The sequence below is a fragment of the Oncorhynchus kisutch genome, linkage group LG10 (genome assembly GCF_002021735.2).
Source record: "Oncorhynchus kisutch isolate 150728-3 linkage group LG10, Okis_V2, whole genome shotgun sequence".
Classification (NCBI taxonomy): domain Eukaryota; kingdom Metazoa; phylum Chordata; class Actinopteri; order Salmoniformes; family Salmonidae; genus Oncorhynchus; species Oncorhynchus kisutch.
Window position 1 is genome coordinate 4,501,120 of NC_034183.2, and position 14,887 is coordinate 4,516,006.

At 43.1% G+C, this 14,887-nt stretch overlaps 1 pseudogene; it reads right to left on the reverse strand.

The window, feature by feature from the left end:
• The window catches only part of LOC109888291 (mothers against decapentaplegic homolog 3-like), a 30,833-nt pseudogene extending 19,549 nt beyond the window's left edge, over nucleotides 1–11,284 (reverse strand).
• Nucleotides 11,285–14,887: the final 3,603 nt, after the last annotated feature.

A 14,887-nucleotide genomic window follows, 5' to 3' on the forward strand; every position in this document is an offset into this window, starting at 1 on the left:
ATAACCTTCACTATGTCACCAGGACATATACAGGATGTTACCCTCCACAACATAACCTTCACTATGTCACCAGGACATATACAGGATGTTACCCTCCACAACATAACCTTCACTATGTCATCAGGACATATACAGGATACTACCCTCTACAACACTATGTCACCAGGACATATACAGGATACTACCCTCTATAACACTATGTCACCAGGTCATATACAGGATACTACCCTCTACAACACTATGTCACCAGGACATATACAGGATACTACCCTCTACAACACTATGTCACCAGGACATATACAGGATACTACCCTCTACAACATAACCTTCACTACCTTCACTATGTCACCAGGACATATACAGGATACTACCCTCTACAACATAACCTTCACTATGTCACCAGGACATATACAGGATACTACCCTCTACAACACTATGTCACCAGGACATATACAGGATACTACCCTCTACAACACTATGTCATCAGGACATATACAGGATACTACCCTCTACAACATAACCTTCACTATGTCACCAGGACACATACAGGATGTTACCCTCCACAACATAACCTTCACTATGTCACCAGGACATATACAGGATGTTACCCTCCACAACATAACCTTCACTATGTCACCAGGACATATACAGGATGTTACCCTCCACAACATAACCTTCACTATGTCACCAGGACATATACAGGATGTTACCCTCCACAACATAACCTTCACTATGTCACCAGGACACATACAGGATACTACCCTCCACAACATAACCTTCACTATGTCACCAGGACACATACAGGATACTACCCTCCACAACATAACCTTCACTATGTCACCAGGACACATACAGGATACTACCCTCCACAACATAACCTTCACTATGTCACCAGGACATATACAGGATACTACCCTCTACAACACTATGTCACCAGGACATATACAGGATACTACCCTCTACAACATAACCTTCACTATGTCACCAGGTCATATACAGGATACTACCCTCCACAACACTATGTCACCAGGACATATACAGGACACTACCCTCTACAACACTATGTCACCAGGACATATACAGGATACTACCCTCTACAACACTATGTCACCAGGACATATACAGGATACTACCCTCTACAACACTATGTCACCAGGACATATACAGGATACTACCCTCTACAACATAACCTTCACTATGTCACCAGGACATATACAGGATGTTACCCTCCACAACATAACCTTCACTATGTCACCAGGACATATACAGGATGTTACCCTCTACAACATAACCTTCACTATGTCATCAGGACATATACAGGATACTACCCTCCACAACATAACCTTCACTATGTCACCAGGACATATACAGGATACTACCCTCCACAACATAACCTTCACTATGTCACCAGGACATATACAGGATACTACCCTCCACAACATAACCTTCACTATGTCACCAGGACATATACAGGATGTTACCCTCCACAACACTATGTCACCAGGACATATACAGGATACTACCCTCTACAACACTATGTCACCAGGACATATACAGGATGTTACCCTCCACAACATAACCTTCACTATGTCACCAGGACATATACAGGATGTTACCCTCCACAACATAACCTTCACTCCAAATCAAAACTCCAAACCTACAAACTGATTTTGGAAAGAATTACCTGGAAGGATTCAGACTTCCAAAGATTCTGTAACCATGCAACGATTCTGTAACCATGTAAAGAATATTTAACCATGCAACGATTCTGTAACCATGTAAAGAATATTTAACCATGCAAAGATTCTGTAACCATGTAAAGAATATTTAACCATGCAACGATTCTGTAACCATGTAAAGAATATTTAACCATGCAAAGATTCTGTAACCATGTAAAGATTCTTTAACCATGCAAAGATTCTGTAACCATGTAAAGATTCTTTAACCATGCAAAGATTCTGTAACCAGGACAACTTCCGGCGCCGACAGAGATGGCCGCCTCGCTTCGCGTTCCTAGGAAACTGTGCAGTTTTTAGTTTTTTTACGTGTTATTTCTTACATTAGTACCCCAGGTCATCTTAGGTTCCATTACATACAGTCGAGAAGAACTACTGAATATAAGATCAGCGTCAACTCACCATCAGTACGACCAAGAATATGATTTTCACGAAGCGGATCCTGTGTTCTGCCTTTCAACCAGGACAACGGAATGGATCCCAGCCGGCGACCCAAAAAAACGACTCCGTAAAAGAGGGAAACGAGGCGGTCTTCTGGTCAGACTCCGGAGACGGGCACATCGTGCACCACTCCCTAGCATTCTTCTCGCCAATGTCCAGTCTCTTGACAACAAGGTTGATGAAATCCGAGCAAGGGTAGCATTCCAGAGGGACATCAGAGACTGTAACGTTCTTTGCTTCACGGAAACATGGCTCACTGGAGAGACGCTATCAGAGACGGTGCAGCCAGCGGGTTTCTCCACGCATCGCGCCGACAGAAACAAACATCTTTCTGGTAAGAAGAGGGGCGGGGGCGTATGCCTTATGGCTAACGAGACGTGGTGTGATCACAGAAATATACAGGAAGTCAAATCCTTCTGTTCACCTGATTTAGAATTCCTCACAATCAAATGTCGACCGCATTATCTACCAAGAGAATTCTCTTCGATTATAATCACAGCCGTATATATTCCCCCCCAAGCAGACACATCGATGGCTCTGAACAAACTTTATTTGACTTTTTGCAAACTGGAATCCATACATCCTGAGGCTGCATTCATTGTAGCTGGGGATTTTAACAAGGCTAATCTGAAAAGACTCCCTAAATTGTATCAGCATATCGATTGCGCAACTAGGGCTGAAAAAACCTTGGATCATTGTTACTCTAACTTCCGCGACGCATATAAGGCCCTGCCCCGCCCTCCTTTCGGAAAAGCTGACCACGACTCCATTTTGTTGATCCCTGCCTACAGACAGAAACTAAAACAAGAAGCTCCCACGCTGAGGTCTGTCCAACGCTGGTCCGACCAAGCTGATTCCACACTCCAAGACTGCTTCCATCACGTGGACTGGGATATGTTTCGTATTGCGTCAGATAACAACATTGACGAATACGCTGATTCGGTGTGCGAGTTCATTAGAACGTGCGTTGAAGATGTCGTTCCCATAGCAACGAATAAAACATTCCCTAACCAGAAACCGTGGATTGCATTCGCATGAAACTGAAAGCGCGAACCACTGCTTTTAATCAGGGCAAGGTGTCTGGTAACATGGCTGAATACAAACAGTGCAGCTATTCCCTCCGCAAGGCTATCAAACAAGCTAAGCGTCAGTATAGAGACAAAGTAGAATCTCAATTCAACGGCTCAGACACAAGAGGTATGTGGCAGGGTCTACAGTCAATCACGGATTACAAAAAGAGAACCAGCCCAGTCACGGACCAGGATGTCTTGCTCCCAGGCAGACTAAATAACTTTTTTGCCCGCTTTGAGGACAATACAGTGCCACTGACACGGCCTGCAACGAAAACATGCGGACTCTCCTTCACTGTGTGGGAGAGATTATGTACATGCTATTTAGCCCCAGAGGGGGGTTATGTGGGAGAGATTATATACATGATTTGATAACAAAAGAGAAAAGGTACACTTATGGGTTCATTCCCTGTTCTGGTAAAATGCATTTTCTATTGTATAGGGCAGGAAGCAGTTAAAGGCCATAGGGGACACTAAAAACACAGACACATAGACGCTTAAGACCAGCCGGGCATACAAGGATCAATGAGGTTGTCTAAGGACGGGGTCAGTCAAATGACCAACTGATGGATTGCAGGCATCAATCACATCACAGGGGACACAAGTCTGTTTGATCTTAGACAACCATATGAAAAGAAGGTGACCAGAACAGCTGGGAACCCTAAAGCTAAAAGAGATGAAAGACACATACAATAGGGACACAGGGTGAATTACAGGGTCTGAGCACAGGCCACAGGAAAGGGGGGATGTATATTATCTTTAGGTCAAAGGAAGGGTCTTGACATCATATAATCTGGCCGAAAGCAGATGTGGGCGTTACTGGGCTGAACAAGCAGGATGCACGGATTGAAATGTAACGTAATTTACATATGTGGGATGGGCTTATATGTGATATGTGGATAAATACTGGGCTCTGGAAAAGGGGTGTGGTCCCGTGGGTCCCGCGGGGCTCTCCGGCTTATGATACGGGTGTATTAAAAGTCTATCATTGAATTCAAAGTTCTTGGACGTGTCATTTTTGAACCGATTTTCCACTACAACTGCAGCCGAGGTGAGTAAAACATTTAAACGTGTTAACCCTCGCAAGGCTGCAGGCCCAGACGGCATCCCCAGCCGCGCCCTCAGAGCATGCGCAGACCAGCTGGCCGGTGGGTTCACGGACATATTCAATCAATCCCTATACCAGTCTGCTGTTCCCACATGCTTCAAGAGGACCATATCACCTCCACCCTACCAGACACCCTAGACCCACTCCAATTTGCTTACCGCCCAAATAGGTCCACAGACGATGCAATCTCAACCACACTGCACACTGCCCTAACCCATCTGGACAAGAGGAATACCTATGTGAGAATACTGTTCATCGACTACAGCTCGGCATTCAACACCATAGTACCCTCCAAGCTCGTCATCAAGCTCGAGACCCTGGGTCTCGACCCCGCCCTGTGCAATTGGGTACTGGACTTCCTGACGGGCCGCCCCCAGGTGGTGAGGGTAGGCAACCACATCTCGACCCCGCTGATCCTCAACACTGGGGCCCCACAAGGGTGCGTTCTGAGCCCTCTCCTGTACTCCCTGTTCACCCACGACTGCGTGGCCACGCACGCCTCCAACTCAATCATCAAGTTTGCGGACGACACAACAGTGGTAGGCTTGATTACCAACAACGACGAGACGGCCTACAGGGAGGAGGTGAGGGCCCTCGGAGTGTGGTGTCAGGAAAATAACCTCACACTCAACGTCAACAAAACTAAGGAGATGATTGTGGACTTCAGGAAACAGCAGAGGAACACCCCCCTATCCACATCGATGGAACAGTAGTGGAGAGGGTAGTAAGTTTTAAGTTCCTCGGCATACACATCACAGACAAACTGAATTGGTCCACTCACACAGACAGCATCGTGAAGAAGGCGCAGCAGCGCCTCTTCAACCTCAGGAGGCTGAAGAAATTCGGCTTGTCACCAAAAGCACTCAGAAACTTCTACAGATGCACAATCGAGAGCATCCTGGCGGGCTGTATCACCGCCTAGTACGGCAACTGCTCCGCCCACAACCGTAAGGCTCTCCAGAGGGTAGTGAGGTCTGCACAACGCATCACCGGGGGCAAACTACCTGCCCTCCAGGACACCTACACCACCCGATGTTACAGGAAGGCCATAAAGATCATCAAGGACAACAACCACCCGAGCCACTGCCTGTTCACCCCGCTATCATCCAGAAGGCGAGGTCAGTACAGGTGCATCAAAGCTGGGACCGAGAGACTGAAAAACAGCTTCTATCTCAAGGCCATCAGACTGTTAAACAGCCACCACTAACATTGAGTGGCTGCTGCCAACACACTGACTCAACTCCAGCCACTTTAATAATGGGAATTGATGGGAAATGATGTAAAATATATCACTAGCCACTTTAAACAATGCTACCTAATATAATGTTTACATACCCTACATTATTCATCTCATATGTATACGTATATACTGTACTCTATATCATCTACTGCATCCTTATGTAATACATGTATCACTAGCCACTTTAACTATGCCACTTTGTTTACATACTCATCTCATATGTATATACTGTACTCGATACCATCTACTGTATCTTGCCTAAGCTGCTCTGTACCATCACTCATTCATATATCCTTATGTACATATTCTTTATCCCCTTACACTGTGTATAAGACAGTAGTTTTTCTTTGGAATTGTTAGCTAAATTACTTGTTGGTTATTACTGCATTGTCGGAACTAGAAGCACAAGCATTTCGCTACACTCGCATTAACATCTGCTAACCATGTGTATGTGACAAATAACATTTGATTTGATTTGATTTGAAGATTCTTTAACCATGTAAAGATTCTTTAACCATGCAAAGATTCTGTAACCATAGTCCTGTAGTACTACCATAGTCCTGTAGTAGTACCATAGTCCTGTAGTAGTACCATAGTCCTGTAGTAGTATCATAGTCCTGTAGTAGTATCATATAGTACTGTAGTAGTATCATAGTACTGTAGTAGTACCATAGTCCTGTAGTAGTACCATAGTCCTGTAGTAGTATCATAGTCCTGTAGTAGTATCATATAGTACTGTAGTAGTATCATAGTACTGTAGTAGTACCATAGTCCTGTAGTAGTACCATAGTCCTGTAGTAGTATCATAGTCCTGTAGTAGTATCATATAGTACTGTAGTAGTATCATAGTACTGTAGTAGTACCATAGTCCTGTAGGAGTACCATAGTCCTGTAGTAGTATCATAGTCCTGTAGTAGTACCATAGTCCTGTAGTAGTACCATAGTCCTGTAGTAGTATCATAGTACTGTAGTAGTATCATAGTACTGTAGTAGTACCATAGTCCTGTAGTAGTACCATAGTCCTGTAGTAGTATCATAGTCCTGTAGTAGTATCATATAGTACTGTAGTAGTATCATAGTACTGTAGTAGTACCATAGTCCTGTAGTAGTATCATAGTCCTGTAGTAGTACTGTAGTAGTACCATAGTACTGTAGTAGTATCATAGTCCTGTAGTAGTATCATAGTCCTGTAGTAGTACCATAGTACTGTAGTAGTATCATAGTCCTGTAGTAGTACCATAGTCCTGTAGTAGTATCATATAGTACTGTAGTAGTACCATAGTCCTGTAGTAGTATCATAGTCCTGTAGTAGTATCATAGTCCTGTAGTAGTACTGTAGTAGTACCATAGTCCTGTAGTAGTATCATAGTCCTGTAGTAGTATCATATAGTACTGTAGTAGTATCATAGTACTGTAGTAGTACCATAGTCCTGTAGTAGTATCAGTCCTGTAGTAGTACCATAGTACTGTAGTAGTATCATAGTCCTGTAGTAGTATCATAGTCCTGTAGTAGTACCATAGTCCTGTAGTAATACCATAGTTATGTAGTAGTAGCATAGTACTGTAGTAGTACTGTAGTAGTATCATAGTACTGTAGTAGTATCAAAGTCCTGTAGTAGTACTGTAGTAGTACCATAGTACTGTAGTAGTATCATAGTACTGTAGTAGTATCATAGTAAAGAGAGAGATGTAGTAGTACCATAGTTCTGTAGTAGTACCATAGTACTGTAGTAGTACTGTAGTAGTACCATAGTACTGTAGTAGTATCATAGTACTGTAGTAGTATCATAGTAAAGAGAGAGATGTAGTAGTACCATAGTACTGTAGTAGTACCATAGTACTATAGTAGTATCATAGTACTGTAGTAGTATCAGAGTAAAGAGAGAGATGTAGTTGTACCATAGTTCTGTAGTAGTACCATAGTACTATAGTAGTATCATAGTACTGTAGTAGTATCAGAGTAAAGAGAGAGATGTAGTTGTACCATAGTTCTGTAGTAGTACCATAGTACTCACTTGGTGTCTCGACGCGTTGGTAATGGTAGGGGTTGACACACACCTCGTCCTTCTTGGTGTGGAAGGCGTACTCACACAGCTCTATGGCCCGGAGCTCGTGGGGCGACTGCAGGTCTGGCCAACGCCACAGACGAGAGTAAATGACATGGGGAAGGCCTTTGCGATGGGACACCTGGAGACGACCATCTAGAGACCTGGGGGGTTGGGGGGGGGGGGGGGGGGGGAGAAGGGGAATGCTTTTTTAAATTTTTATTGATTGAACCATTATTTAACCAAAGCAAGTCAGTTAAGAACAAATTCTTATTTACAATGACGGCCTACCAGAAGGCAAAAGGCCTCCTGTAGGGACGGGGGCCTGGGATTCAAAATAAAAAGAATACTAAATAATATAGGATAAAACACACATCAAAACAAGAGAGAATACCCATGCAAGAAATTCTGGTAGCCTAGCTTGTTAGTTAGCTCAAGCTTGTTAGCTAGCTAGTTAGCTAGCTCAAACTTGGTGGCTAGCTCAAGCCTGTTAGCTTCTTATCTAGCTTGCTTAAGCCTGTTAGCTTGTTATCTAGCTAGCTCAAGCTTGTTAGCTCGTTAGCTCAAGCTTGTTAGCTCAAGCTTGTTAGCTTAAGCTTGTTAGCTCAAGGTTGTTATCTTGTTATCTAGCTAGCTCAAGCTTGTTAGTTAGCTAGCTCAAGCTTGTTAGCTTGTTAGTTAGCTAGCTCATGCTTGTTAGCTTGTTAGCTCAAGCTTGTTAGTTTGTTAGCTCAAGCTTGTTAGCTCGTTAGCTCAAGCTTGTTAGCTCAAGCTTGTTAGCTTAACTTGTTAGCTCAAGGTTGTTATCTTGTTATCTAGCTAGCTCAAGCTTGTTAGTTAGCTAGCTCAAGCTTGTTAGCTTGTTAGTTAGCTAGCTCATGCTTGTTAGCTCAAGCTTGTTAGTTTGTTAGCTCAAGCTTGTTAGCTCGTTAGCTCAAGCTTGTTAGCTCAAGCTTGTTAGCTTAAGCTTGTTAGCTCAAGGTTGTTATCTTGTTATCTAGCTAGCTCAAGCTTGTTAGTTAGCTAGCTCAAGCTTGTTAGCTTGTTAGTTAGCTAGCTCATGCTTGTTAGCTTGTTAGCTCAAGCTTGTTAGTTTGTTAGCTCAAGCTTGTTAGCTCGTTAGCTCAAGCTTGTTAGCTCAAGCTTGTTAGCTTAAGCTTGTTAGCTCAAGGTTGTTATCTTGTTATCTAGCTAGCTCAAGCTTGTTAGTTAGCTAGCTCAAGCTTGTTAGCTTGTTAGTTAGCTAGCTCATGCTTGTTAGCTTGTTAGTTGGCAAGCTCAAACTTGTTAGTTAGCTCAAGCTTATTAGCTTTTTATCTAGCTCACACTTGTTATCTAGCTAGCTCACGCTTGTAAGCTTGTTAGTTAGCTAGTTCAAGCTTGTTATCTCACTCTTCTTAAAATAAAATAAAGGTAAAATCTAGCTAGCTCACGCTTGTTAGCTCGTTTTCTTGTTAGCTTAAGCTTGTTATCTTGTTAGCTCAAGCTTGTTAGCTTGTTAGTTAGCTAGCTCACTCTTGTTAGCTTATTATCTAGCTAGCTCATGCTTGTTAGCTTGTTAGTTAGCTAGCTCAAGCTTTTTAGCTTGTTAGTTTAGTTTGTAACCCATGGTTTAAAACTAGGGTTGTCACAACACCAGTATCACGATACCGCAATAGACTACTCACAGAGACACACACACACACACACACACACACACAGCCAGATATACCCACACTTGACTTTCAGACACGCACTACAATATTTACAAAACGCAAAGTTAGACAGACACTCTCTCGTCCCCTCTTCTTTCTCTCCCCATGAGAGGGGAAGGCCTCTTTCTCCAGTCTAAACAGTAGTCCTGTCCTGTGAATGGCTCAGAAGGTACCACCACACAGAAGCCACCGAGCTCTCAGGTCTCAAGACGTGTGTGGACAGGACATTAGGTATTTGTAGAATGTAACAAGACAGGAGGGGACATGACCAGGTTAGATGGTATCTCCTGGTACTGACTTAATGCTGACCAGGGTTGGGGTCTCCTCCTTTTCAGTTTATTGCAAAATAATTGAAAATATTTTTTAAATTATTGAATAAGAATTAGATTTTACTTCAAATTGACCCCCAAAGCTGCTGCTGACTGACATCATGCCATGATGGACAGAATGACAGAGGGGACTTGAAAGGTGCAGGGCAGGCTACCCGGCTCTCTTGGGAGAGGAGCAGGCTACCCGGCTCTCTTGGGAGAGGGGCAGGGCAGGCTACCCGGCTCTCTTGGGAGAGGTGCAGGGCAGGCTACCCGACTCTCTTGGGAGAGGTGCAGGGCAGGCTACCCGGCTCTCTTGGGAGAGGGGCAGGGCAGGCTACCCGACTCTCTTGGGAGAGGTGCAGGGCAGGCTACCTGACTCTCTTGGGAGAGGGTTAGGCTACCCAGCTCTCTTGGGAGAGGGTTAGGCTACCCGGCTCTCTTGGGAGAGGGGCAGGGCAGGCTACCCACCTGTCTGCAGCATAGAAAGAAGAAGGGACTGACAGAGCATTGATTTGGGTTGCAGTTTGTAGTCAGTCACTACATCACTACAGTACACTACTATTGTTTGGTGTGGTCAAAGAAACCCCTTCCTACTGTAACAGTATAGCTTCTGTCCCTCTACTCGCCCCAACCTGGGCTCGAACCAGGGACCCTCTACACACATCACCCTCGAAACATCCTTACCCATCTCTCCACAAAAGCTGCGGCTCTGCAGGGAACCACTACTTCAAGGTCTCAGAGCAAGTGACGTCACCGATTGAAAAGCTATTTAGCGCGCACCACCGCTAACTAGCTAGCCGTTTCACATCCGTTACATAGGGTTGTCAGATTGTCCCGTTCATAAAGGAGTAGGGTGGTCAGATTGTCCCGTTCTTAAAGGACTAGGGTTGATCTGAACGTTTTGACCTCAACAACGGCAGTCAAGCACCCAAACTAACTTGCTATCTACTTCCAGACACAAATGACAGGACCCTTCACTCGCCCCAGCAGAGCTGGTCAGGTTGTGTTCATGTTATCCAGTGCTTTGGTGACTAACTGTGCTGCTGGCAACACTTTAAAAACTCATTTTTTCCCCGACACCGGCTATATTCAACGGGTGTTTTAAGCGTTTGTAAATTCATCAGTTATTCTGGGACACTCAGACAAGAGTTTTCTGAAATCGGAGTAGATAGCCAGAGCGAAATTACGAACGCACCCAAATGCATATGCCAATTTAAGCATACTCATTGTTGATCACATAATGAAATATTTCATGGTTATAAGGTTAAATACATTTGTAGCTGGCTTTGCTAGCTAGTTAACTAAATCACAACAGTATAACCAGTAGATAGCCTAGTTAAGTAGCTGGTTAGCTACCTGTCTGAGAGTTACTACAGCGGGGGGGGGTCCTATACCTTGGTATGGTAATGCATTTGGTGTTGATATTCTGGGTCGTGATGGCTTTCTCCAACTCGTCCAGCTGTCCTGTCTTCTTCAATTTCTTTACCAGACTTTTCACTGCCTTTTCACACCATTTCTCCTCTTGTCCATTTATCTGTTCGCCCTTTTTCCAGCCTAAAAGCCTCTTCACAATCGGGAAAGTGAATGGCAGTATAGACATCTTGAGATTGAGGTCAGTAAAAATCCACTCGGTTTTCAGTATTCGGCTATAAAACGTTATATGGTCCTCCTGAAATGAACTACAAATAATAATAATAATAATAAAAAATAAAACGTTATTTGTTGAAAGGTAGCAGGCTTGAAATGTTGTTGGTTGGATAGCTCAAGGCACTAATCGTTGAATGACAGTCTCACCTTCTGTGAAGGGCTTTAGATAAAGGGCAGACAGATGAACATCCCCCCACTTCTCCGCCCCCGTCTGCCTCTCCTCCCCGCCTGCCTCTCTGCCCCGTCTGGTTCTCTGCCTCTATAGAGGAAGAATCATTACTTAATTATACAAGCATGTTATACAAGCATGATTTACACATGGAAAATAAAGGTTGAGACAGGGGGATAGCTCGTCAGTTGTCCGACTGAATGTATTGTAACGACCCTGGGTTTATACGCGCTGATATCGACTCGCAGGAGCGTGCTTTTGCGGCACAGTCGATAGCGCGCCGGACCTCGGGGCCCAGAAAGTCGAGGGTTCGAGACCTGCTCCCTGCCTGTTTCATTACAGTATTCAACTGAAATGTGTCTTCCTCATTTAACCCAACCCCTCTGAATCAGAGAGGTAGGTAGGTAGGTAGGTAGGTAGGTAGGAGGAGGGGGGGGGGGCTGCCTTATCGATATATTCGGCGCCCGGATAGTGGGTTAACTTCTATGCTCAAGGGGCAGAATGACAGTTGCACCTGTATACTGAGTTTTGTAGTTGCAAACAATAGTTGAAAACAATAAATAAATTGAACAACACTTGCAAACAGTTAATGAATGATATGCGAATACTGCCTTCTACTGTGATAAATATGGATACAAAATTTGTTGAAATTAATTGCTAGCTAACTAAATGATATTTACCGAATTTGAAAGCTATACATGAAGGCTTTGGTGAGGAAGATGAAGGAAATAATTAAAACAAGTGTTTCCACATAGCATAACCGCTACAAAGCTAATGCTTTTCAATTGGCATAACATGGCTGGTTATCTCGCTAGAGCCTTCTGGCTAGCCTGTATCTAGCCTCAGTGTAATGTACTTCAGTGGAGGCTGCTGATGGGAGGAAGGCGCATAATAATGTCTGGAATGGCATCAAATACCATGGAAACCACGTGTTTGATGTATTTGATACCATTCCAATAATTACACTCCAGCCAATACCACGATCCCGTTCTCCCCAATTAAGGTACCACCAACCTCTTGTGATGGACTTGTCATTTTGTTGAGATTAACATTAGAAAATGATTGTTTGCGATGTGTGTATGTGAGTAACAATATACAGACAGAATGGACTGGCAGAATATACAGACAGAATATACAGACAGAATATACTGACAGAATGTACAGACAGAATATACAGACAGAATATACAGACAGAATGGACTGACAGAATGTACAGACAGAATGGACTGACAGAATATACAGACAGAATATACTGACAGAATATACAGACAGAATGTACTAACAGAATGGTCTGACAGAATGTACTTTTTTCAAGGTCAGTCTCGCAAAAAGACGCATTCTTGTGTTCTAACTACCCGCTATTCAAAGTGCTCTGAACAAATTAAGGGAATTGTTCACAAACATTGGCACATCCTAAAATCCGATGATAGTCTCGGTAATGTGTTTTCGGACCTTCCCTTGGTCGTATTCTCGCGGGGCAGAAATCTCAGAGACCAATTGGTAAACTCTGATTTACCACCCCAAGATATTCCTGAACAACGTCTATTTGCGCCCCTACTGGATGGAAATTACAAATGTAATGGCTGTGCTCAATGCAATGGCACTTATAAATGTAGATCCTTCAAACACCCACAAACAGGGAAATCGATCCCAATAAAAGGTGTTATTACTAAGGCAGTTATTTATCTTATAACTTGTCCTTGTGGTAAAAAAATATTTGGGTAGAACAAAGTGCGAATTAAAAGTACGTATCTCAGAGCATCGTAGCACCATTAGGTGTAAAAACTTTACTTACCCAGTTGCGGCCCACTTCTTGGAGGCAGGCCACTCGATTTCGTCTCTGCGTTACATTGGCATCGAACATGTCACCCTCCCTAGGAGACGGGGTGACCTTGATCATTTATTGTTAAAACGAGAGGCTGCCTGGATCTTTAACTTAAAGGCCCTTGCTCCCTTCGGTCTCAACGTAGACTTTGATCTGAAGCCATTCTTGTGATTATTGTGACTTTGCCATTGTAATTGTTTGTAAACTTGTGTAGTTAAATGAATCTATGATCGTATGCTATCCATTTGTTGTTTGTATGCTGTTCTTTGTATGACATTTTAATATTTGATTATTAACCAATGATATTAGGCCACTCTTGGCCATGATTACAGACACCTGTGTCATCGACCTGTTTAGAGAGAATATACTGACAGAATGGACTGACAGAATATACTGACAGAATGTACAGACGGAATATACTGACAGAATATACAGATAGAATATACTGACAGAATGTACAGACAGAATATACTGACAGAATGTACAGACAGAATATACTGACAGAATATACTGGTAGAATATACAGACAGAATATACTGACAGAATATACTGGCAGAATATACAGACAGAATATACTGACAGAATATACTGACAGAATATACTGACAGAATATACAGACAGAATATACAGACAGAATATACTAACAGAATGTACAGACTGAATATACAGAGAGAAAATAGACAAAACAATTTACACATGAATATCTTTTTTTATAGAATCCCTATGGGAGAATTTCTATCCTTCCAGTAAGGAAACTATCAAAATGATCACAGCATCGTCTTGGCATCATTTAGGGACACTGTGTTATACACATCAACTGTGTTGTTCCGTCATGTAGTCCCGACGTATTCACCTTCATGGGCATGGCAGTCAAACTGTGCTAATGGTTTGTTTACCTGTTGTGCGTCATCATCACCACCTTGTTTAGTCTGACTGACGTGTCATATCCTGTCCCAGTGTGGTGAGTCATATTCTAGAATAGAATAGAACCAACAACCACAGAGAGAGAGAGAGAGAGAGAGAGAGAGAGAAAGAGAAAGAGAAAGAGAAAGAGAAAGAGAAAGAGAAAGAGAAAGAGAAAGAGAAAGAGAAAGAGAGAAGAGAGAAAGAGAAGAGAAGAGAAAGAGAAAGAGAGAAAGAGAAAGAGAAAGAGAAGAGAGAAAGAGAGAAAGAGAAAGAGAGAGAGAGAAAGAGAAAGAGAAAGAGAAAGAGAAAGAGAAAGAGAGAGAGAGGGGAGAGAGAGAGAGAGACAGAGAGAGACAGAGAGAGACAGAGAGAGAGAGAGAGACAGAGAGAGACAGAGAGAGAGGGGGGAAAAAGAGAAAGAGAAAGAGAAAGAAGAGAGAGAAAGGAAGAGAAAGAGAAAGAGAAAGAGAAAGAGAAGAGAGAAAGAGAAAGATAGATAGAGAAGAGAAAGAGAAAAGCAAGAGAGAGAGAGAAAGAGAAAGAGAAAGAGAAAGGAGAAAGAGAAAGAGAGAGAGAGAGAAAAAGATAAAGAGAAAGAAGGAAAAGAGAGAGAGAGAGATAGAGAAGAGAAAGAGAGAAAGGAGAGAAGGGTAGAACAAAGAGAGAGAGAGAGAGGAGAAAGAGAGAAAGAGAGA